Source organism: Hemiscyllium ocellatum, chromosome 8 (genome assembly GCF_020745735.1).
Source record: "Hemiscyllium ocellatum isolate sHemOce1 chromosome 8, sHemOce1.pat.X.cur, whole genome shotgun sequence".
Classification (NCBI taxonomy): Eukaryota; Metazoa; Chordata; class Chondrichthyes; order Orectolobiformes; family Hemiscylliidae; genus Hemiscyllium; species Hemiscyllium ocellatum.
Window position 1 is genome coordinate 44,939,088 of NC_083408.1, and position 24,419 is coordinate 44,963,506.

General features: G+C 43.5%; 1 long non-coding RNA gene across 1 annotated transcript; it reads left to right on the forward strand.

The window, feature by feature from the left end:
* Window positions 1-2,638: 2,638 nt before the first annotated feature.
* Window positions 2,639-24,419, forward strand: LOC132817850 (uncharacterized). The gene is made up of 3 exons (XR_009644926.1): window positions 2,639-2,937; window positions 21,579-22,814; window positions 23,756-24,419. It is a non-coding gene; the product is annotated as an uncharacterized LOC132817850 (long non-coding RNA).

Genomic DNA, 24,419 nt, shown 5'->3' on the forward strand with positions numbered 1-24,419 from the left:
GAGCAAGGCAGAGAGGAGATAGGTGTAAGAGACCACGGGGGAAGTACCTGTCAGGAACAAGTTGAATCGTTTGGAAACAATAGAGACAGATGACACTGCCAGTCCACAAGGCGGCCAGGTCTGTCAATCAAAAGTATGGAGGCAAGCTGAAGAGTTGGACATCACACAGAGCCGTGGTAATAGGGGACTCCATAGTGAGAGGAACTGACCAGGGTTTTTGTGGCAGCAGGCGGGACTTAAGGATGGTGTGTTGCATCAGAAAACTTTTGATAAAGTCCCAAATAGGAGGTGAGTGAGCAAAATTAGGGTGCATGGTATTGGGGGCAAAGTTCTAACTTGGATTGAAAGTTGGTTGGCTGACAGGAAACAAATAGTGATAAACGGCTCCATTTTGGAATGGAAGGCGGTGACCAGTGGGGTACCGCATGGATCAGTGCTGGGACCGCAGCTTTTTACAATATATATTAATGATGTAGAAGATGGTATTAGTAATAACATTAGCAAATTTGCTGATGATACTAAGCTGGGTGGCAGGGTGAAATGTGAGGAGGATGTTAGGAGATTACAGGGTGACCTGGACAGGTTAGGTGAGTGGTCAGATGCATGGCAGATGCAGTTTAATGTGGATAAATGTATGGTTATCCACTTTGGTGGCAAAAACAGGAAGGCAGATTACTACCTAAATGGAATCAATTCAGGTAAAGGGGCAGTACAGAGAGATCTGGGTGTTCTTGTACACCAGTCAATGAAGGTAAGTATGCAGGTACAGCAGGTAGTGAAGAAGGCTAATAGCATGCTGGCCTTCATAACAAGAGGGATTGAGTATAGAAGCAAAGAGGTTCTTCTGCAGCTGTACAGGGCCCTGGTGGGACCACACCTGGAGTATTGTGTGCAGTTCTGGTCTCCAAATTTGAGGAAAGACATTCTGACTATTGAGGGAGTGCAGTGTAGGTTCACGAGGTCATGGAATGGCAGGACTACCTTATGCTGAAAGACTGGAGCGATTGGGCTTGAACACCCTTGAGTTTAGAAGACTGAGAGGGGATCTGATTGAGACATATAAGATTATTAAAGGATTGGACACTCTGGAGGCAGGAAACATGTTTCGGCTGATGGGTGAGTGCCGAACCAGAGGACACAGCTTAAAAATATGGGGTAGACCATTTAGGACAGAGATGAGGAGAAACTTCTTCACCCAGAGAGTGGTGGCTGTGTGGAATGCTCTGCCCCAGAGGGCAGTGGAGGCCCAGTGGATTCATTGAAGAAAGAGTTGGATAGAGCTCTTAGGGATAGTGGAATCAAGGGTTATGGAGATAAGGCAGGAACAGGATACTGATTAAGGATGATCAGCCATGATCATATTGAATGGTGGTGCAGGCCCGAAGGGCAGAATGGCCTACTCCTGCACCTCCTTGCTTCTCTTCACTGAAGGTATATATCTCTTAGTAGGTAAGAAAACAATGTTGATCTTTTTCTGACCTTGAACTGTAAAGTGTTAGGGTCTGCTTTGGGATCTGTTCTGGCAGCAGTGCTCCAGATTGAAAGACATTTGGCTAGAATTTGTGTGTGTGTGTGTGTGTGTGTACGGTAAGAGTAATTTGGGCCATGAAAGTGGAGGGAGGTGGAGGAGTCATGTGGGAAACCTTCCCAATATGTTCCTGCCTCATGGCGACTTGACCAGGGCCGACAGAAAACCAGGTCAGCAGCCCACTTCACAGAGGGAGGCAGCCATTTGTCCTAATGATGATACCATTCGAGGTCATTTGCATTTGTATTTCATTTCAGTTTGTGGAGGCTTCCTTCTGAACAAAGGTAGCCATCCAACAGCTGGTCAGGGTACTTTCAGAATCTAAGGGTCTGTATTCCAATGTCAATGCCTTGGGGATGAAAGGATGCAGGGCCCCATCCGTGACTGGGCCTGTGAAGGGCTATCCATTCCACACTAATTGTCCTATTCTCTTGATGCTGACAGTTGAGATCGAAGTGGAGAGCCTCGGGATAGGTACAACATTGGATCGAGATTGCAGAATTAGACAATTGGGAGGCTGCCTTCTTGAAGATTCTGCGGGTGAGTGTGCTAAGGACGTGGGCAGACTTGGTGTCTCCCATGATGGGTTGGATGTTGGGAACCCTACACCCACCTGAAAGTCCTTTGTGTCTGGTTTCTATCTTACAGTGCATTTCCACCTGGACTCATCATAGGAAATGGAAATGACACTCCGTACCATTTTATGGCCCCCTTCTCATCAGAACCTTGATTACAGCAGAAAGCATCGTCTCTATGCCAGGAGCTGCAAGTATTGTATCGCACAAAAGCAAACGTTCAAGATATTCCATGGTCAAAATATAATGTTTGTCTGAACATGAGAATGCTCTCCTCATGAAGGTCAAGTTGACTAGATGTAAACAGCATACCCAAAACAAAACTTGACAGCTATGCGGTACAAATGTTAAATGTTCCAGATGCTTTGTGAAATGAAATCTGCAGCTAATAATACTGCATTCAGTTGATAAACTGTAACCTAGGAATTTGTTTTGTTCATGCTGTTCTGTTGGGAGTAGAGAATGTAGATCAAGTTACACCTGAAACGTCAGCCAATTATTTCTGTTGCCTGTACACCCCCACATCAAGGTCACATTTTACTCAGTTGTCCCAAAGCAAGCAAGCTTTAATTTATTTTCTTTTTAATTATCACTACTTGTAAAAGGTATTTGGAGAATATTTTAGCTCCTGGAAATCTGAAATAACAACAATCAAGGCGAGGTGTCAGTGGTGGAGCACTTTGGGGCCGGCGACCATAATATCTATTAGTTTTAACATCGTGATGGAAAAGGATAGACCGGATCTAAAAGTTGAAGTTCTAAATTGGAGGAAAGCCAATTCTGATGGTATCAGGCAAGAACTTTCAAAACCTGATTGGGCGCTGATGTTTGCAGGTAAAGGGACGGCTGGAAAATGGGAAGCCTTCAGAAATGAGATAACGAGAGTCCAGAGAAAGTATATTCCTGTTAAAGTGAAAGGAAAGGCTGGTAGGTATAGGGAATGCTGGATGACTAAAGAAATTGAGGTTTTGGTTAAGAAAAAGAAGGAAGCGTATGTCAGATATAGACAGGATAGATCAAGTTAATTCTTAGAGTATAAAGGCAATAGGAGTATACTTAAGAGAGAAAAAAGGAGGGTAAAAAGGGGACATGAGATAGCTTTGGCAAATAGAGTTAAGGAGAATCCAAAGGGTTTTTACAAATACATTAAGGACAAAAGAGTAACTAGGGAGAGAATAGAGCCCCTCAAACATCAGCAAGGCACCCTTTGTGTGGAGCCACAGAAAATGGGAGAGATACTAAATGAATATTTACTGTGGAAAAGGACATGGAAGATATAGAATAGAGGGAAATAGATGGTGACACCATGAAAAATGTCCATATTACAGAGGAGAAAGTGCTGGATGTCTTGAAACGGGTAAAGGTGGATAAATCCTCAGGACCTGATCAGGTGTACTCTAGAACTCTGTGGGAAGCTAGGGAAGTGATTGCTGGGCCTCTTGCTGAGATATTTGTATCATCGATACTCACAGGTGAGGTGCCGGAAGACTGGAGGTTGGCTAATGTGGTGCCATTGTTTAAGAAAAGTGGTAAGGACAAGCCAGGGAACTATAGACCAGTGAGCCTGATGATGGTGGTAGGCAAGTTGTTGGAGGGAATCCTGAGGGACAGGATGTACATGTATTTGGAAATAAGCCCTTCTTCAGGAATGAGGAAAGTGAAAGCAGGCTAAGATAAAAGGTAGGGAGGAGGGACTTGGGGGAGAGGCGATGAAGATGCGATAGTTGGAGGGAGGTCAAGGTGAGGGTGATAGGCCAGAGTGCGGTGGGGGCGGAGAGGTCAGGAAGAAGATTACAGGTTAGGAAGGCGGTGCTGAGTTCGAGAGATTTGACTGAGACAAGGTGGGGGGGAGGGGAAATAAAGAAACTGGAGAAATCTGAGTTCATCCCTTGTGGTTGGAGGGTTCCTAGGTGGAAGATGAGGCGCTCTTCCTCCAACCATCATGTTGTTATGGTCTGGCGATGGAGGAGTCCAAGGACCTGCATGTCCTTGGTGGAGTGGGAGGGGGAGTTAAAGTGCTGAGCCACGGGGGGGTTGGGTTGGTTAGTCCGGGTGTCCCAGAGGTGTTCTCTGAAACGTTCCGCAAGTAGGTGGCCTGTCTCCACAATATAGAGGAGGCCACATCGGGTGCAGCGGATGCAATAGATGATGTGTGTGGAGGTGCAGGTGAATTTGTGGTGGGTATGGAAGGATCCCTTGGGGCCTTGGAGAGACGTAAGGGAGGAGGTGTGGGCGCAAGTTTTGCATTTCTTGCGGTTGCAGGGGAGGGTGCTGGGAGTGGATGTTGGGTTGGTGGGGGGTATGGACCTGACGAGGGAGTCACGGAGGGAGTGGTCTTTTCGGAACGCTGATAGGGGAGGGGAGGGAAATATATCCCTGGTGGTGGGGTCCGTTTGGAGGTGGTGGAAATGACGGCGGATGATACGCTGTATATGGAGGTTGGTGTGGTGGTAGGTGAGAACCAGTGGGGTTCTGTCCTGGTGGCGGTTGGAGGGGCGGGGCTCAAGGGTGGAGGAGCGGGAAGTGGAGGAGATGCGGTGGAGGGCATCGTCGATCACATCTGGGAGGAAACTGCGATCCTTGAAGAAGGAGGCCATCTGGGCTGTACGGTATTGGAACTGGTCCTCCTGGGAGCAGATGCGGCGGAGACCAAGGAATTGGGAATATGGGATGGCGTTTTTATAGGGAGCAAGGTGGGAGGAGGTGTAGTCTAGGTAGCTGTGGGAGTCAGTCGGTTTATAGTAAATGTCCGTGTTGATTCGGTCGCCCAAGATAGAAATGGAAAGGTCTAGGAAAGGGAGGGAGGAGTCTGAGACGGTCCAGGTGAATTTGAGGTCGGGGTGGAAGGTGTTAGTAAAGTGGATGAACTGTTCAACCTCCTCGTGGGAGCACGAGGCAGCGCCAATACAGTCATCGATGTAGCGGAGGAAAAGGTGGGGGGTGGTGCCAGTGTAGTTGCGGAAGATGGACTGTTCCACATATCCTACGAAGAGGCAGGCATAGCTGGGGCCCATGCGGGTGCCAATGGCAACTCCTTTGGTTTGGAGGAAGTGGGAGGATTGGAAAGAGAAGTTGTTCAGGGTGAGGGCCAGTTCAGTCAGTCGAAGGAGGGTGTCAGTGGAAGGGTACTGGTTGGTGCAGCGGGAAAGGAAGAAGCGGAGGGATTTGAGTCCTTCATGATGGGGGATGGAGGTGTACAGGGACTGGATGTCCATCGTGAAGATAAGGCGTTGGGGACCGGGGAAGCGAAAATCATGGAGGAGGTGGAGGGCGTGGGTGGTGTCCCGAACGTAGGTGGGGAGTTCTTGGACTAAGGGGGACAGGACCGTGTCGAGGTATGCAGAGATGAGTTCGGTGGGGCAGGAGCAGGCTGAGACAATGGGTCGGCCGGGGCAGTCAGGTTTGTGGATTTTGGGCAGGAGGTAGAATCAGGCGGTGCAGGGTTGTGGGACTATGAGGTTGGAGGCGGTGGATGGAAAATCCCCTGAGATGATGAGGTTATGGATGGTCTCCACCACCAGGACAGAACCCCACTGGTTCTCACCTACCATCCCACCAACCTCCATATACAGCGTATCATCCGCCGTCATTTTTACCACCTCCAAACGGACCCCACCACCAGAGATATATTTCCCTCCCCTCCCCTATCAGCATTCCGAAAAGACCACTCCCTCCGTGACTCCCTTGTCAGGTCCACACCCCCCACCAACCCAACATCCACTTCCGGCACCTTCCCCTGCAACCGCAAGAAATGCAAAACTTGCGCCCACACCTCCTCCCTTACTTCTCTCCAAGGCCCCAAGGGATCCTTCCATATCCACCACAAATTCACCTGCACCTCCACACACATTATCTATTGCATCCGCTGCACCTGATGTGGCCTCCTCTATATTGGGGAGACAGGCCACCTACTTGCGGAACGTTTCAGAGAACACCTCTGGGACACCCGGACCAACCAACCCAACCACCCCGTGGCTCAACACTTTAACTCCCCCTCCCACTCACCAAGGACATGCAGGTCCTTGGACTCCTCCATCGCCAGATCATAACAACACGACGGTTGGAGGAAGAGCGCCTCATCTTCCGCCTGGGAACCCTCCAACCACAAGGGATGAACCAGATTTCTCCAGTTTCTTTATTTTCCCTCCCCCACACCTTGTCTCAGTCAAATTCCTCGAACTCAGCACCGCCTTCCTAACCTGCAATCTTTTTCCTGACCTCTCCGCCCCCACCCCACTCTGGCCTCACCTTGACCTCCCTCCACCTATCGCATCTCCATTGCCCCTCCCCCAAGTCCCTCCTCTCTACCTTTTATCTTAGCCTGCCTGGCACACTCTCCTCATTCCTGATGAAGGGCTTACGTCCAAAACGTCGAATCTCCTGCTCCTTGGATGCTGCCTGACCTGCTGCGCTTTTCCAGCAACACATTTTCAGCTCTGATCTCCAGCATCTGCAGACCTCACTTTCTCCTCATGTATTTGGAAAGGCAAGGATTGATTCGGGATAGTCAACATGGCTTTGTGTGTTGGAAATCATGTCTCACAAACTTGATTGGGTTTTTTGAAGAAATAACAAAGAGGATTGATGAGGGCAGAACAATTGGCATGATCTATATAGATTTCAGTAAGGTATTCAACAAGGTTCCCCATGGGAAGATCTTAGCAAGGTTAGATCTCATGGAATACAGGGAGAACTAGCCATTTGGATACAGAACTAGCTCAAAGGTAGAAGACAGAGGGTGGTGGTGGAGGAGGAGGGTTGTTTTTCAGACTGGAGGCCTGTCACCAGTAGAGTGCCACAAGGATCAGTGCTGGGTCCACTACTTTTCATCATTTTTCTATATGATTTGGATGTCAGCATAAGAGGTATAGTTAGTAAGTTTGCAGATGACACCAAAATTGGAGGTGTAGTGGACAGCGAAGAAGGTTATCTCAGATTACAACAGGATCTTGATCAGATGGGCCAATGGGCTGAGAAATGGCAGGTGGAGTTTAATTCAGATAACGAACAGGAAATGACATCACCACAAACCCCAGGAACCCTATCCAGGACAAACATATAAATAGAAAGCAGGAGACAACAGCTTTGCTTCACTTGGAGGTCGCCACTGATGATGTTACCTAGCCAGGTAATGAAACGTCTGGATATCAAACCTACAGCTCAGCGAGCAAACCTACACCCTAAACCTCAACCTGAGCTACAAACCTTGTAATTCAGATAAATGTGAGATGCTGCCTTTTGGGAAAACAAATCTTAGCAGGATTTATACACTTATTGGTAAGGTCCTAGGGAATCTTGTTGAACAAAGAGACCTCGGAGTGCAGGTTCATAGCTCCTTGGAAGTGGAGTCGCAGGTAGATAGGATAGTGAAGAAGGTGTTTGGTATGCTTTCCTTCATTGGTCAGAGTATTGAGTACAGGTTTGGGAGGTCATGTTGCGGCTGTACAGGACATTGGTTAGGCCACTGTTAGAATATTGCGTGCAATTCTGGTCTCCTTCCTATTGAAAAGATGTTGTGAAATTTGAAGAGGTTCAGAAAGATTTACAGAAAGTTGCTAGGGTTGGAGGATTTGAGCTATAGGGAGGGGTTGAATAGGTTAGGGCTGTTTTCCCTGGAGTGTCAGAGGCTGAGAAGTGACCTTATAGAGGTTTATAAAATCATGAGGGGCATGGATAGGATAAATAGATGAAGTCTTTTCCCTGGATTGGGGCGTGCAGAACTGGAGGGCATAGGTTTAGGGGAGAGGGGAAAGATATTACAGAGACCTTGGGACAACATTTTCACGCAGAGGGTGGTACGTGTATGGAATTAGCATCCAGAAGAATTGGTGGAGGCTGGTACAATTGCAACATTTAAAAGGCATCTGGATGGGTATATGAATAGGAAGGGTTTGGAGGGATATGGGCCAGGTGTTGGCAGGTGGGACTAGATTGGGTTGGGATATCTGATCAGCATGGACGAGTTGGACCAAAGGGTCTGTTTCCATGCTGTACATCTCTATGACTCTAAATGTTCAAATATTCAGCAAGTCAGGCAGATTGGTGGGGAGAGAAAACAGGACATTTTGGGAATGGACTGGCAAGTTGGCTTAGTGGTTAGCACTGCTACCTCACAGTGCCAGGGACCCAGATTTGATTCCAACCTTGGAGTTGCACATTCTCCCCGCGTTTGCGTGGGTTTTCTCTGATTTTCAGCCACAGTCCAGAGATGTGCAGCTTAGGTGGATTGGCCATGGCACATTGTCTATATAGTATTCAGGGATGGTGTAGGCTAGGTGGATTAGCTGGAGTAGATGTGGGGTTACTGTAGAACTTCACCTGATGAAGGAACAGCACTCTAAAAGCTTGTGGTTGGACTATACTTTGGCATTGTGTGATTTTTAACTTTGTTTAATTTAGTATGGAGAGCACATAAGCAGTGACTGGTATTGCACAGCTGAAGGTTAGGCGGGTTTATAGATTCCCAAGCGTCCTGTAATGTTTTGTAGCCTTGAGGAGTCTGTCAGCCATGTGTAATTAAATGTGTAAGTCTGTAGCCCCCATTTCATTCTCTTGAGCTATTCTTCAAATTTTAACCTGTGCTGCAGTCTTTTGGTTATTTGGAGTAACTGATTTATCAAAGTAGTATGAAGAGAGAGACTTGATACTAAATTTTAAATTCTGTAAGATTCATTCGGAGTCATACAGCGCGAACACAGACCCTTCAGTCCAACCAGTTCATGCTGACCATGACCCCAAATTAAACCAGTCCCACCTGCCTGCGCTTGGCCCATATCCCTCCAAGTCTTTCCAATTCATGAATGTATCCAAGTGTCTTTTAAATGTTGTAACAATACCTGCATCCACTACTTTCTCAGGCAGTTCATTCCACACATGAATCATTCTCTGTGTAAAAAAAGTTGCCCTCATGTCCTTTTTAAGTCCTTTTTCTCTCACCTTAAAAAAAAGTCCCCTAATTTTGAACTCACGCACTTGAATAAGAAGACCCTTGTCATTGACATTATCCAAGGCCCTCAGGATTTTATAAACAACAGTAAGGTCTCCCCTCAACCCTCTACACTCCAGTGGAAAAATGTCCCAGTCTTTCCAGTTTATTTTTATGTCTTAAAACATCTGTTCTTAGCAACACCCTGTTAAATCTTTTCTGAATCCTCTCTAGTTTAATAATATCCTTCCCATATCAGGGCAATGAGAACTGCACACAGTACTCCAGAAGAGACCTCACCAACATCCTGTACAACCACAACATAATGTCCCAATCCCTCTACTCAAAGGAGTAAGCAATGGAGGCAATCATGCTAAACACTTTCTTAAACACCTTAACTACCTTCTTAACTATCTGCAAGAATTATGTACCTGAACCCTTAGATCTGACTTCATGATTTGACCTTTATTACAGTTCTCCTCTAAGTGGCCGTCACGTTTGAATTTGATTTAGTTGGTATTTGAAAGCCCTTTGGGCTTTTGCCCAAAATGTTGATTTTCCTGCTCCTCGGATGCTGCCTGACCTGCTGTGCTTTTCCAGCACCACTCTCTCTACTCTGATCTCCAGCATCTGCAGTCCTCGCTTTCTCTCAGCACAGAAACGTGTCTTTTCACCCAACTTATCCATGCCAACAATATTTCCTAAACTGAACTAGTCCTCTTTGTCCATTTCTATAGAGACAGATCACACTTCACACATTATGTTTGTCATGAAGATGTGGGTATACTGTACCTTTTAAGAAAGTTAAAAGCTAGCAGAGCAACCTGACGGCACCAAGTGTTCTGAATAAGGTACAATGTAACTTGTGGTTCAGCAGCTAACATAGCTGGTTGCCTGGAGACAAAAATAAATTTGAATTAGGCCAATTAGTTTAAATTATGCCCCTAAAAAAAACCAAACTCCAATCAAGTTTGAGTTTAGTATATTGACAATATGAAAAACCAATGACACAATCTGATGCTTTGGGGGTGTAAGATCGGGAAAAATTGAACAGTTGGGAGAGAACTGCTGAAAGACCAACAGATGTAGGCTGCTAGACAGAACTCTCTGAGAGGTACATGTCCAGAGAAGGAGTTTCACAGAGAAAAACATCAACACAGACCTGGAAAATAACTCTACAGAGGAAGATATAACGAGAAGATTTGACCGCTGGCTGGTTTTAAAATCTGAATTTTTCAGGAAACCTTAAATCGAGGGTTTTATCAGATTAGTATTATAGAAGGGAAAGTAAAAGATAGATTAGAGGAAGGAATTGTCAACAGATGTTAGTTAATTATTCTCTGTTATATTTTAAGAAATAAAGTTGTTAAATTTTACTTTAAGTAGTTCTTGGCCTCTCGAATTTTCGCAGATTACTCCACAGGATAAATCCTTTCTGTGTTGCTGTTTGAAATGAAGCAGACGGGTTTATCCTGGGTCATGACACTGCTACCAAAGTTTAGACAACTTAGGACCTCCCAACATTGCACAGGAGTACCGTTAGCTGTCAGAAAAATGAAAGGACCATTCGCTCCCATACTCCATTTCACAGCCTCAGAGCATCTCCAAATATTTTATAGCCAGTTAATTGCTTTTGTATCACTGTTATAACATAGGAAACAGGTCAGCCAATGTGCCCCAGTTAAATCCCACAGACTGTTAGATGTGTTAATGATTTTGAAAGGGTTAATGTGGAGACTGCACGATCTGCTCCAAACTGCTTCACTCAATCTGCCCATATCATACAGTCTAGTGAAGGAAAAAGAGCAGTCTAACTTGCGATCCTGTTGGGATTGGACATGTCATCCCTGGATCCTGATATTCTCAACAAGTATTCTTAGCCAATGTAACTCGTACCTATCATTCAATAAGTCACATCTTGTTGTTAAGCCAAGTGCCTTCTCTTCTTAAGATGCACTAGTGTTTAATCCTCTACACCAGTTAACCGAATAGGTCCATAGATCCGGTATAAAAAGGAGGATTGACGGCATCAACCTACTACAACTATGAGTGAAGTGATTGGTTCAGTAGCACAGACATGACGATGATAGGATGGTCTGTTGTCAGGTGTTTGTGAGGAATATCTAGAACACCTATAGAGTATCTATACTTATCCCAGGGCACTCTTTTCATAACTACCTGAGACAGCAGCCAGAGCCTCAGTTTAACATCTTATCCAAAAGACTGTGTTACTGACGGTGCTGTGCCCTCTCAAGATGTAATGGGGATTGGTGTCGGGGTCTCCACTGTTTACCACTTATCGCATTGTATTAGGAGCAGGGGTAGGATACATTTAGGCGCTTGAGTCTGCACCACCTTTCAGAAAGATCATGACTGATTTGATTGTAAAAATGACAGGATAGTATCGTGCACTTGAATGGCTCTCTAGGCCAGAGGTTTGCGACGCAGATGTGAGTGCAATGAGCTGCAGCTGACAACGAAGAATGCATGTCTGCACATTTTACTAAAGCTCAGCTCTATCTTTGGGAGTTTGGTGATACAGGTATCTCGAATGAATGAATCCTAAAACCCAGTTGACAGCCTGTCCCTTCAGATTCTTTACTGAGACGGCAGCCTTGGTTCAGGTGTTGGATTATCAAATCTGCAGCAAGGGTCTGACTTGATTCTGAGCTTTGATGAATGAGTGTGTTATTTTGGAGCCACCTTATTGTCAAAGAAACAGAAGTGACTTAATCATCTTCTTTTCAAGAATTGATCATGACTAGTCGATCGCTAGGCATCTGACAATCGTGGCCTTGTGCCCTTGTTCGCTGAACAGCAGGAACCCGGTTTCCTCCTGGGCAATGCAGCCCACTGTAAAATGGATCAAATGTTGTCCATGCCCTTGATTCACCCACCCAACTTACCTCAAACTCTGAAATGCAGTGATTAATGTGGCAGGTTGTGAGTGTGACTTTAGGGGGACATAAAGTAGGGAAGACACCAGACTATTGATAGTTAACACAGTTGGAGGTGAGGTGGTACATGTTGGTGGGAAGAATGAAATCAGGAAGTTTGGGTTGGATGTCACAGCTCTGTGGTGGTTATTTGCAGGAGCAGAGATGTCTGTGGATATAGATCTGTATAAGTATTAAGAAACATGGAAAGGGCTATTAAAATGCATATGTGATTCTTGGTGAATGGAAGGAGAGAGAATAGGGGCAGGGAATTCATTCCTGATTTGTAGAACCCAGTTAGAGTGTTATGTTCAAATTTGGGTTTTCAGTCATATGTCAGGCCCTTTAATAGGATGCAAAAATGATTGACCAGAACAATGCCTAGGATGAGAGACTTCAGATATGTGTAGACACTGGAAAAGCTTGGGATTTTCTCCTTTAGAGTAGAGAATGTAGTGGCGAATTGATGGAGGTGTTTGACAAAGTAAATAGTAAGCTACTTCCAGTGACAGAAAGCATTGGTAACCAGTGGGCACAGATTCAAGGTGATTGGCCAAAGAAACAGTGGCTACAAACATGGTGACATTTTCTTCTGACACAGTGGGTTGTTGCAATCTGGAATGTATGATCTCAGAGGTTGGTGGAAAGAATGCAGTGGTAGAATTTCAAAGAGAATTGGACAAATTCCTGAAGGGAATAAAATTGCTGGGCTCTTGACACAGATCAGGGGAGAAATGGAATAGCTCTCCAAAAGAGCCAGTAATGCCACAGTAAACTGAATTGATTCCCTTACTGTACAAGTATACAAAAAGGAGATCTTGTCCGTATCAAAAAAAAGTCACATTGTATTTGCATATTTCTATTCTTCTTTCCCTTGAAGCAAAATTCTGGCCAATATTTGCGATTCAGTGAAAAAATTAGCAGTGCTTTTACAAAAACTTTCCAGTTATGCTGATTAGCTAGATGACAGTGTTAGCCAGTTAGCAAGACTATTGACTGTGTGCTTCCAGATCAACTGAATGGAGTTTGATCCTTGTTCCAGTTGCAGTAGACTTAGATCTGTCTCCTCGGCCTATTCCAAACCAATCTCAGCAATTTGGTGTCGTTCAGAAAATAATCAACAAAGACCACCCTTCAGGCAGACAACTCCAAAACAATTATTATTCTTGATATTACTGCAATGTTTGTCCCATGTATTTACATTAAAGTTATAATTGAGCACAGGATTTTTCCTGTTTTTTTTCTACTGGGGGTGTGTGAATGTGACAGTGGGAAATTACCATGATAGTTTATCATGTCCTTTACTCTGTTCGTTGACCCATGTCTTGTGCACTCACAGGAGCACAAAGTGGAAACTTGTGCAAATTGTTGTTTTTGCCAATGTACACAGTTTCAACATTGCTGCTCTCTGCTGTGACTTTGAGTTCAAGCTGATTTGAGAACAAACTTAAACACGTTCTATGTCATCAGATGAATTAGTATCCGATAACAACCCCTATATTTTTTATGCATCCAAAAGTAAACACTTCTGAAGCTTTAGCTTTAAAAATGGAGCTAAAATGAAGACAGATCTGGTGCACTGAAAAGTAGAAGGGATGTCAAAGGTAAGTGGAACTAGAAATGGCAATGGTATTAAATATATTTCTCATTAGTCTTTTAGAATCAGATCTTTTGCTTTCCATCTCCATTCAGGGCAGTTATAAATGGATCACCCTATGCTTCTGCTGACATTTTTGATGCAGTCATAGGAGTGGACTCCACAGATCCTCTAACAACTCTATGTGGCCATCTGGGAAGAGTTTCAAAGTTGGCATGGAGTGGGCACCGCTTAAGTAGTGTGCAAGAATTGAAGATGCAAACCCCCCCCCATCCCAACTTACTCTATTTTCATGCACTATACAAGACTATCAACCCCATTTTAGACTCTGCCTCTGTACGTGCCATTTTACTCCAGATTGTACATGCAATAAGGCGAGGTGAGCATATGCTATTGTCTTCCAAGGACAGCTCTTGGTGAGGTACTGTCTCCCTAGGCAAACAATGTCCCTGGTCCATGAAACCTATCCCTGAATGCCATATTTTTAAGTTTAAATTTTAGATTATGCCTAATGCATAAGTGAGATACAGCATAGAGTATGTATTGGATGATGGTGTTTGCAAAAAGTCTTAAGTATTAATGTTAAATGTATTAGTGAGAACTGTCAAGAGTGTCTTGATTATCATTGGCTATAACATACACGATACAGCACTATTTCAGTCACCATAGCTATGGCACCGAATGGCATATATGTAAATCAGTCACAATTCAAGATTCAATGGGAAGTGAAAACTTTGTTGTCAAAACACTGCAATTGATGCTTCAACATCCAGCTTTTAAAGGATTCTCCATGTTTCCAACCAACTGGAAAAGAAAATCTTTTGTTTAGGGGATTTGGGTGTTGCTATTCCCTAAGTGGAGTTGCAAGTCGATAGGATAGTAAAGAAGACATTTGATATGCTTTCCTTTATTGGTCAATGTATTGAGTATAGAAGTTGGGAGGTCATGGTGCGGCCGTATGGGACATCGGTCAGGCCACTTTTGGAATATTGCTTGCATTTCTGGTCTCCTTCCTATTGGAAGGATTTTGTGAAACTTGAAAGAGTTTAGAAAAGATTTCAAAGGATGTTGCCAGGGTTGGAGTGTTTGAGCTATAGGGAGAGGCTGAACAGCCTGGGGCTGTTTTCCCTGGAGCGCGGACACTGAGGGGTGACCTTATAGAGGTTTATAAAATCATGAGGGGCATTGGTAGAATAAATATACAAGGTCTTTTCCCTTGTGTGGGTGAGTCCAGAACTAGAGGGCATAGGTTTAGGGTGAGAGGAGAAAGATATAAAAGGGACCTAAGGGCAACCTTTTCATACAGGTGGTATATGTATGGAATGAGCTGCCAGAGGAAGTGGTGGAGGCTAGTACAATTGCAACATTTAAAAGCATTTAAAAGGCAGCTGGATGGGTATATGAATAAGAAGGGTTTAGAGGGACATGGTCCAGGTGCTGGCAAATGGGATTACATTAGGTTGGAATATCTGATCAGCATGGACGATTTGGACCAAAGGGTCTGTTTCCGCGCTGTACCTCTCTATGACTCTATCTCTAATTGCCCAGAGGGCAGTTAGAATTTAATTACATAACTGTTATAAGTTAGCTCAGTTGGCTTTGACAGCTAGTTTGTAATACGGAGTGACACCAACCGCGTGAGGTTACCATGGAGGACTCTCCTTCTTAACCTCTCCCCTTGCCTGAGGTGTGGTGACCATCAGGTTCAACCCTTTAATGAGGGAGCAGCCCTATGGTCTGTGGTAACGTTTACATAGTGTCTGAATGTGTATGATGTTACTTCTACAGTAATTATCTGCTCATTTGTTGTGTAGTTTTCCAAACTGCTAGGACATGGAGTGCTACAGTAAGGCTGACCTGCAGTAGGAGATGAAAAAAGCTGAAACGTCAATTGTTGGTAAAGCGATGTTAATGGTTAATCAATGTACAATATCAATTCCTCCCCCTCCTTATCGGACGACAGTAACTCTTTCAGTTACAATTTTACACATGCTGGCAGTAATACCAGCATCTGAACTGAGAGTTCTTCATGTGTGTGATCTAGCTGGTGAGATTTGAAATACTTTTGACTGCAGGACCATTACATTCAAGGGCACTGGTGAATCCACAATGTTCCCTTTTTCACAGGCTATACTGGAACAACAGGCACAGGGAGCTCAGATTGATTAGGGAAATGGATGAGCTGGTTATCTGCCAGGCAATAAAACCAGTCAAAGAGTGTAGTGTAGGGGATTCCAACCGTCACAAGGGATGTTTATATTCCAAAAACAACACAGAGGGAACTTTTGTGAATTTGCCCTCAACAGATGGTTTACCTGATTAAACAATGATTATGTTAGCTGCAATAACATGAGAAATTGGGTGTCAATATTGTGGTATTGAAGATTCCTGGGAGTTGGTTAGGTCAGTTGGCTGGACAGCTCATCTGTGATATAAAATGACACCAACAGTGTGGATTCAATTACCATGAACGTCTCTCCATCTCAATCTCTCTCCTGAACCCAAGGTATGGTAGATCTCAGGCTAAACTCACTACCATTTGTCTCTCTCTCTCTCTCTCTCTCTCTCTGAGAGAACAGTCCTATGGCCTGCTGGAGCTATGGTAACTTTACCTACTTTATTGAAAAATCCAACAGATATTCATTTCAACGAATTATTGTCATGATTCCAGTTGATGTTATTACTCGACAGGTCAGATCATAGTTGAGCATGGCCTCCACCTCCTCTGGACTTGTCTGACTTTGAAAGGATGAAGCCAATAGAGATGTTGTTTTATGGGAACAGTATTCCCTACATCTACTTCATATACAATAGCATTAGTCCTCCCCATCTGATTCTTACACATGGCCTTGTACTGCAGTAACAAATCTTTCAACTGTGTTCTACGCTCCTCAGACAAATAACTTACTAACCTATCCCAATCCTCAACGACTTCTTCATTTTTTAATCTATTTTGAGGCGCAGCAATATCCACATCATCAGGATTTGAATCCTCATTCTGCAGGGCAGTAACTAACACTTGTTTCTCCAGTTCTTTCTTTCTAGTATAACAATTTCAACATGTTCATATGACATACTCAATACCTTTTTTCTATCTGGCACCTTTATTAAATAGTTCACATGACTAAACATTTTCTCGATTTGATGGGGACCACTAAACCTGGCTTTGAAGGGATCTCCTATCACCGGTAACAGTACTAACACATCATCCCCTTGGGGAAATGTCCGAGTCTCAGAGCTCAGAGCCACCTGCTTCATTCTGTACTGTACCCTCTTTAGATGCGGTTTAGTTAACCTACTCGATTTAGCCTCTCCCTCACCTCTGATACATAATCCAAATGTGAGATCTCTGACTTTGATCCTGTCAATTTTTCTTTAATTAATTTATAAGGGCGTCTCACTTCATGACAGAATATTAACTTGAAGGGAGTGAACTGAGTAGATTCATTTGGAGCATCTCGAATGGCAAACAATATGAGTGGGATACCTTTATCCTAATCATGCGAGTAATCCTGACAGTAAGCTCTCAACATGGTCTTCAAGATCTGATGCCACCTTTCTAAAACTCCCTGGGATTTAGGATGATTTGCACTGGATTTAAAGTGCTGTAAAGCTAAGCTATCCATAACTTTCTTAAGCAGCCTGGCAGTAAAATGTGACCCTTGGTCTGACTGAATCTCTTTGGGTAGCCCATACCTAGTGAGCAAAGCTACTAACTCCTCTACCACCTTCTTTACTTCATACTCATTAATGGAATTGCCTTTGGAAATCTGGTAGACACATCTATTTTGTTAACAAGTACTGGTTCCCACTTTTAGTTCTTGGGAGGGGAACTACATAATCGATTATAACCCGCGCGAAAAGTTCTTCAAATGCAGGAATTGGTAACAAAGATGCTGGTTTTATTACCGCCTGTGGCTTACCTACCGTTTGGCACGTATGACACTTATGGCAAAAGTTAACCACATCCTTGTGCATTCCAGGCCAATAAAAATGTTTTTGTGCCTTAGCCTGAATCTTTCGTACCCCGAGGTGACCTCCTACAGGTAGTTTATATGCTACTGGCAACACAATCTGGTGCACTTTGGCCCATTTCTCCTCTGCACTAACCTGCTGTCATCTCCATTTCCATCTTAGGATTCTATCTTTCAGATAATAACCTTTTGGAATATTCTTTGTCTCCTTTTTCAGAGTACGCATCCACATACATATCTTTTATCCTCTTGTCTTGCTGTTGCAAGTCTCTTAGCCTTTCAGGACTAAACACGTCTGTCTGACCCTCTGCCAGTTCAGGTTTTTCCTGCACCATTACATCAAACAAGGTATCCACTAATTGAACCGCAGCTCCTTCATCTTTCTCTGCACTTTTCACTTCGTGCTGTGACTTATGACAGTGGGATCTGGTCACCACACAGTCTGGGAAAATACCAGGATATTTCTGTTTGAACTCTTCAGTTTCTTGGTCTTTCTTGGGGTTCTCCACAACAAGGGGTGTCACTCCTGCCAAATCATTCTCAAGAACAAACTGAATTCCTGGAACTGACACTCTGTCAATCACTTCCATTGTAATTTCCCCAGTCTTAAGGTTAGGTTAGATTAGATTCCCTACAGTGTGGAAACAAGCCCTTCGGCCCAACCAGTCCACACCGACCCACCGAAGAGTAACCCACCCAGACCCATTTCCCTCTGACTAATGCACCTAACACTACGGGCAATTTAGCATGACCAATTCACCTGACCTGCACATCTTTGGATTGTGGGAGGAAACTGGAGCACCCAGAGGAAACCCACGCAGACATAGGGAGAATGTGCAAACTCCACACAGATAGTCACTCAAGGTTGGAATCTAATCTGGGACCCTGGTGCCGTGAGGCAGCAGTGCTAACCACTGAGCCACTGTGCCGCCCCCACGGTGTTGGCACTCCAACCTGATCTTAAATAAGGGAATGTTATATTTCTGTCCATGTATCCCACATATTACCACACTCTCAGGTAACAGATCAGAAAGAGTGCATATTCGCTCATCCCTTACTATCAGAGACTGGTTAGATCCTGTATCTAACAAGATTATAACTCCTTGTCCTTCTTCCCCTATTCTTTTTGCGTAAACTTTACCCACAGAGGTGAATTCTTTGTAGAGATCAGGTACTAACTCCACTCCACACCCTTGGCTGTGCACTCTCCTGCAGCTCCTCGCCTCTTCTTTACTACTTTCACTGATGTCACTGGCTTAGCTTCTTTTATCACATCTTTTCCCACAGCGTCTTTCTTTAATGACCAGCACTATGACTTTACATGTCCCATTTTACCACAGTGAAAACACCTGAGGCCTTCCACCTACTTTCCAACCTCTTGGGCTTCTTTTTTATCCTGTGGTAAATTCTTACCAGCGCTCTCTACCCTTGGTTTCTTAGTGTAGGATCTCTCCTTCTCCCAACTTCTATCCCTCACAGGACAAAATTCTGGCCGGAAGCTTGCCTTATGCACCAGCATGTATTTACCTGCTAATTCTGCTGCCCTTCTCGCTTCCTGAACTTTCTGTTCCTCCACGTGAATTCTTACCATCTCTGGAAGTAAGCTTTTAAACTTCTCCAGCAGAATAATCTCAGCCTCAAATGTCTTACCTATTTTCAAAGCGCGCACCCATTGAACAAAATGACTGAGTTTGAAAGAATTAAACAATATAAGTCTGATCTGGTTCCTTCTTTCTGTGTCTGAACCACTGCCTATATGCTTCTGGGACCAATTCGTAAGCACTTAAAATAGCCTGTTTAAGCTCTTCATAGTCTCTTGACACCTCATCTGACAGTGCGGCAAATACCTCACTAGCTCTGCCAACCAGTTTAGTCTGAACTAGCATTACTCATAATTCCTCGGACCACTCCATCTACCTAGCCAATTTTTGAAAGGAAGTAAAGAAGGCTTCAAGATCTTTCTCATCAAAATGTGGCATAGTTTTGACATTTATATACATCACTACCTTCTCTTTTAATTTCCATCCTGTTAACTTGACTTTGCTGACTAAGTCACAACTTCTCAAGTTCAAATTTTCTCTCTTTTTATCTCCCTTTCTTCTCTCTCTTTGCTCAGCTAAGAACCTTTTCTCTTTTTCCTTCTCTCCCTTTCTCCTTCTCTTTCCTCTCTCTCCCTTTGTTTATCTTCTAACTCCATTTTCGTTAATTGTAATTTAAATTTTACTACCTCTACTGCACTTGTCTGTCTCTCTGACACACCTAAGTGTTTGAGTAATTCCCTTACAATTTCAGATTTACTTTAGTCCTTGGTTAAACCCAAATCTAACTTATTTGCTAATTCTAAAAGTATGGCCCTTTTCTTTCCTTCTTACCTTTGAAGATGATTCTCAAATTTGTCAAATCCCAGAAACTCTTTAGCAATTTTAAGAGCCATTTCTCTCACTTTTAATTTAAAACCATCACAAGTCACCAAATTAAACAAATTGCCTCATCTGTGTTTTATTTAAAGATCTGAGACACTAACCTGCAAGTGTTTAAATATGCTGGGACTTTTCATACCCCCAAATCTATTCAAATCTGTCTAAACCAGTTCAAATCATGGACCCGAGTTCCCTAACTGTTGCGACACGGGGTAAACCCTCCTGCTTAATTTAAAACCAGCCACACAGAAAAGAATTATTCCATGCAGTAATCTGTGAAAATTTGATGGGCCAGCAACTAGTTAAAGTAAAGATTAACAATTTTTTTTCTTAAAGTATAACAGAGAATAATTGACTAACAACTATTTACAACTCCTTCCTCAAACCTATGTTTCACCTGCCCTTCTATGATACTAGTCCGACAAAACTCCCAATTAAGATTTACAGAAAAATCCAAATTTCAAAACCAGCCAACAGTCGAATTTTCTCTTTATCTTCGTCAGTAGATTGGCTCTTCAGGTCAGTGTTGAGGTTTTCCTCTGTGCAAACTCCTTCTCTAGACAGGTACCTCTCAGAAAGTTCTGACTACCAGTCTGCATCTGTTGGTTGAGTGGCAGGTCTCCTTCCAACTGTTCAATTTTCCCTGGTCTTATACCCCAAAGCATCGGATTGTGTCATTGGCTTTTAAGATTGTCAATATATTCAATTCAAACTTAATTGGAATTTAGTATTTTTCGGGGTATAATTTAAAATGATTGGTCTAATTTGAATCTGTTTTGTCATTTCCAGGAAACCAGCTCCTCTCATTGCTGGAGCACATGTAACATTATGTCTTATTGAGAACACATGCTGCTGTCACTGCTAGCCTTTACTTTCTTAAAGGTATAATTCGCCCACAGCTTCATTACACTTAAAATAAATGGCATCATGTTATGTAAGCATTTGAAATATCTATCCCTGTGACCTCCTCCCACTATGAGACCATGGTTTCCCTGAAAATTAATTTATGGGGCTTTCTCAATAGTTTACTTTTGTCAACTGTTTAACACAGCTGGTCAGTGTTTTAGGAATGCTGTCTGCCGATTCCCATTTGTAAACCATCATCGAACCCCTCTGAGCCACATCCCCTGTGTGCTGTGCCTGTTCCTTAGCACTGCATCCATGACCTGAGTTTTTACTGTTGTTTCAGCTTTTGAAGAATACAGTCACTGCAAGATCAGAACATTTTATCCACAGTGGCAACAGCAATGATCAGAGGTAGAAGCTTGGAATCAGTATGAGGAAAGACGCCAAGAATAGACTTTGTAGAAGTAGAGACAAAAACACAATTGTGACAATAGTGACAAAAACACAAGTCATGGCTTGGGAGGTTGGTGTGAGGTTGGGTGGTCTCTTGGATAGGATGGGAAAGAAGGACGTGTTGTGAAAAGTAAGGCCAGGAGAAATTGATGAAAGCTTCATGGGGAACGTGCATGGGGAAGGAATAGGAAAACCAAAATTGACATTATATTGGAGAGAAAAATGAGAGTTTGGTGCTGATTGGTCAAGGCAGGGTGGGAAGAACAGAAACGTTGGATTTTTGCATTTTCTGCATTTTCAGCATTTTATTACTTTTTATTTCAGATTTTCAACAGTTCTGTTTTATCTTGGACTCCTCAACATTGACTCTGAGCCACTTGAAGTCTCAAGGCATCAGGTTAAACATGGGCAAGGAAACCTGCTGTTTGCTGTGGACATGAACAATCCCAAGTGTCCTTTGCAAATGGGGCTTGTAAAGGAGAGACCTGCTCAGTTTGGGTTCCGCAAGGACCATTTGGCTTCTGAATCATTACAAACTTGATCCAAACATGCATAATAGAGCTGAATTCCAGAGGAGAGTTCCAACGGGACGTCTTGACATCAAAGCTATATGCAACTAATTGTAACCTCAAGAAGTCCTAGCAAATCCAAAGTCAATGAGAAATGGAGGAATATTCTCCATTTGTTGGAGTTATACTTACTACAAAGGAAAATTGTAGTTGTTAGAGGTCAAACATCTCAGCTGCAGGACATCAGTACATGAGTTCCTCAGGCAGCTATCCTTAGACAAACGTCCCCAGCTGCTTCATCAATGACCTTCCCTCTATAAGAAGGTCCAGAGATGGTGATGTTTGCTGACAATTGTGCAATGTTGAGCACCATTTGTGATTCCTCAGATATTGCGGTAGCCCAAATGCAGCAAGACCTGGACCAAATCCTAGGTTGGCAAGATTCAAACTTGACTGAGAAGTGGCAAGTAACATTCGTGCCACACAAGTGTAAGACAGTGACCATCTCCAAAAGAGAATCCAAACATTGACATTCAATAAATCCTCTCTCCCCCCCCCAAGTCAACATTGATGTAAGTACTGTGGCTGTAAGAACAGGCCAGAGGCTTGAAACGTACATCACCTTTCTCTCACCCCAGTGCCAGTAAAAGGTGCAAGTCAGGGGTGTCATGAAGTACTTTCCAATTGCATGGTTTAGTGCAACTCCTTAAAAACTCAAGAAGTTTAACACCATCAGAATAAAGCTTCACGCTTAACAGGCATCCCATTCAAGTTTCATTCCCTTCATGACCGACCAGCACAGTGGTAGCAGTGTGTACCATCTCCAAGACGCACTGCAGGGAACACCACTCTGACAGCACCTTCCGAACCTATGCCCTTCAGGAGTATCAGGTGTATGGGAACAGTGGCACCTTCAAGTCCTCTTCCTAGCCAAACGCAATCATGATTTGAAAATATTGCTCTTCCCTTTTCTGTCACTAGGTTAAAATTCTGGAGCTCCCTCCCTAACAGCACTGTGCAGCAAGTTTGATCGTTTTCTAGGTTGGGACAGGTAAATCTGGTTTAGAAACTGGAGTGTAATGGCTGGCTGCATTGTGTCACTAACCTTGCTCATTCCAAACAAAGACCCTCACATGCACACCGAATATCCATAAGTGATCAGCTGGTCACTATAGCAACAATGGTGCTACTTGTTGAACTTTGCACTGTCAGAGATAAAAGAGTGAATCAAGGTTGAACTAAGGTTCCAATACTAAATGTCATGTTTATTTTAACAAGATAAAATGAAACTACACAAAGTGTTTCACAGAGATCTAGAATTACTGATGTGGTTTTATTTAAAAATGAATTTAAAAGGTATTAAAAATACCTTTTTTTGGGCATGTTATGACACACCAAAATGGCAGACATGACTTGAACATTCTGATCCAGAGGTAGGACATTGTCATCACATCAAGGCCTCTAATTATTTCTAAAAGTATGTGGTTATCTTCTTGTCGTGCAGTGGTAGTGTCCAGGAAGCCTGGGTTCAAGTCCCACCTGCTTCAGAGGTGTGTAATAACAACCCTGAACAGGTAGGTTAAAAAAAAAGGATGAATAAAATAAAATTAACTCAAAAAACATCTTGTGCAGTATTTATTGGCACAGATGCAACATATCTATGTGACTCCTTCCAAATCTTGTGATTTGATCATCTGGTCAGACTCCCTTATGGGATTATTTCCCATATGTCACAGCTTGTCTATAATTAACCCATCAAACCTTCCAGGGGTGTGTTTTGTTTGGGAGAAGGGGTGAGAATGACATTGGCGAGATTGCAAGATTGAAATTTCCATTTTGAATTTTTCAGTAAAATTGCGGCAGGGGTTGGACTAAATGCAAAAATGCTTTGATCCGTTGATAACTTGATCTGTGTTTAAAAAGCAAAGTGAAGCCCCTCAGAAATAGTTTACTCTATTTATGGCATTACATTTATTATCGAATTTGTTTCAGGTGAAACTGTCATGGACATGTCTTGCAGTGTACCAAGGACAGCATCTCACCGGCAATGGGATGGATGCAGGGAGGGGTGAGAGATCAGCGTTGAGGGGTCCTGACAAAATCGTGGAAATAGATTTTGGACCAAGAAACTGAGATCATCCGGCCTGTGTTCCAGAGGAGGTTGATGGTGCCATCTTCAACTATGCAACCTATTAAAATTGTTTTAACATTTTACACCATTTTTAGAGATGTGATATCTCTTTTCAAACAGCACATTGGTTGCACTTCAAATCAGCAGCTCAGCAAGGGAAGGAAGTTGACTATAAAATAGGACAGTAATGACATTTCAAGCAGCTATCGTTGCAGCATGACATAGGGGGAAAACCACAGTAACTGGGCCAGTCACACAAAGGAAGGCCTGACAAGAGCATCTCCTTGAAGTATACAAAACCGCATCACTGCAAGAATGAGCTGGTTTCAATTTGTAGCCAACAAGGGTGACATCAACATTTAAAGCGGTGCCCTGAGATAGGGTGAGGGGTGCTGTACCCTTTCCAAAGTGGATTGGTCTACTGAGCAGGAGAGACATGGATTTCTGCAGCTTGCTATCGAGCAGGTCTATCACCTTGCTTACAAAAAAAGGTCTCAGGTGCTTTTACCACAAGGGGTATCGTTT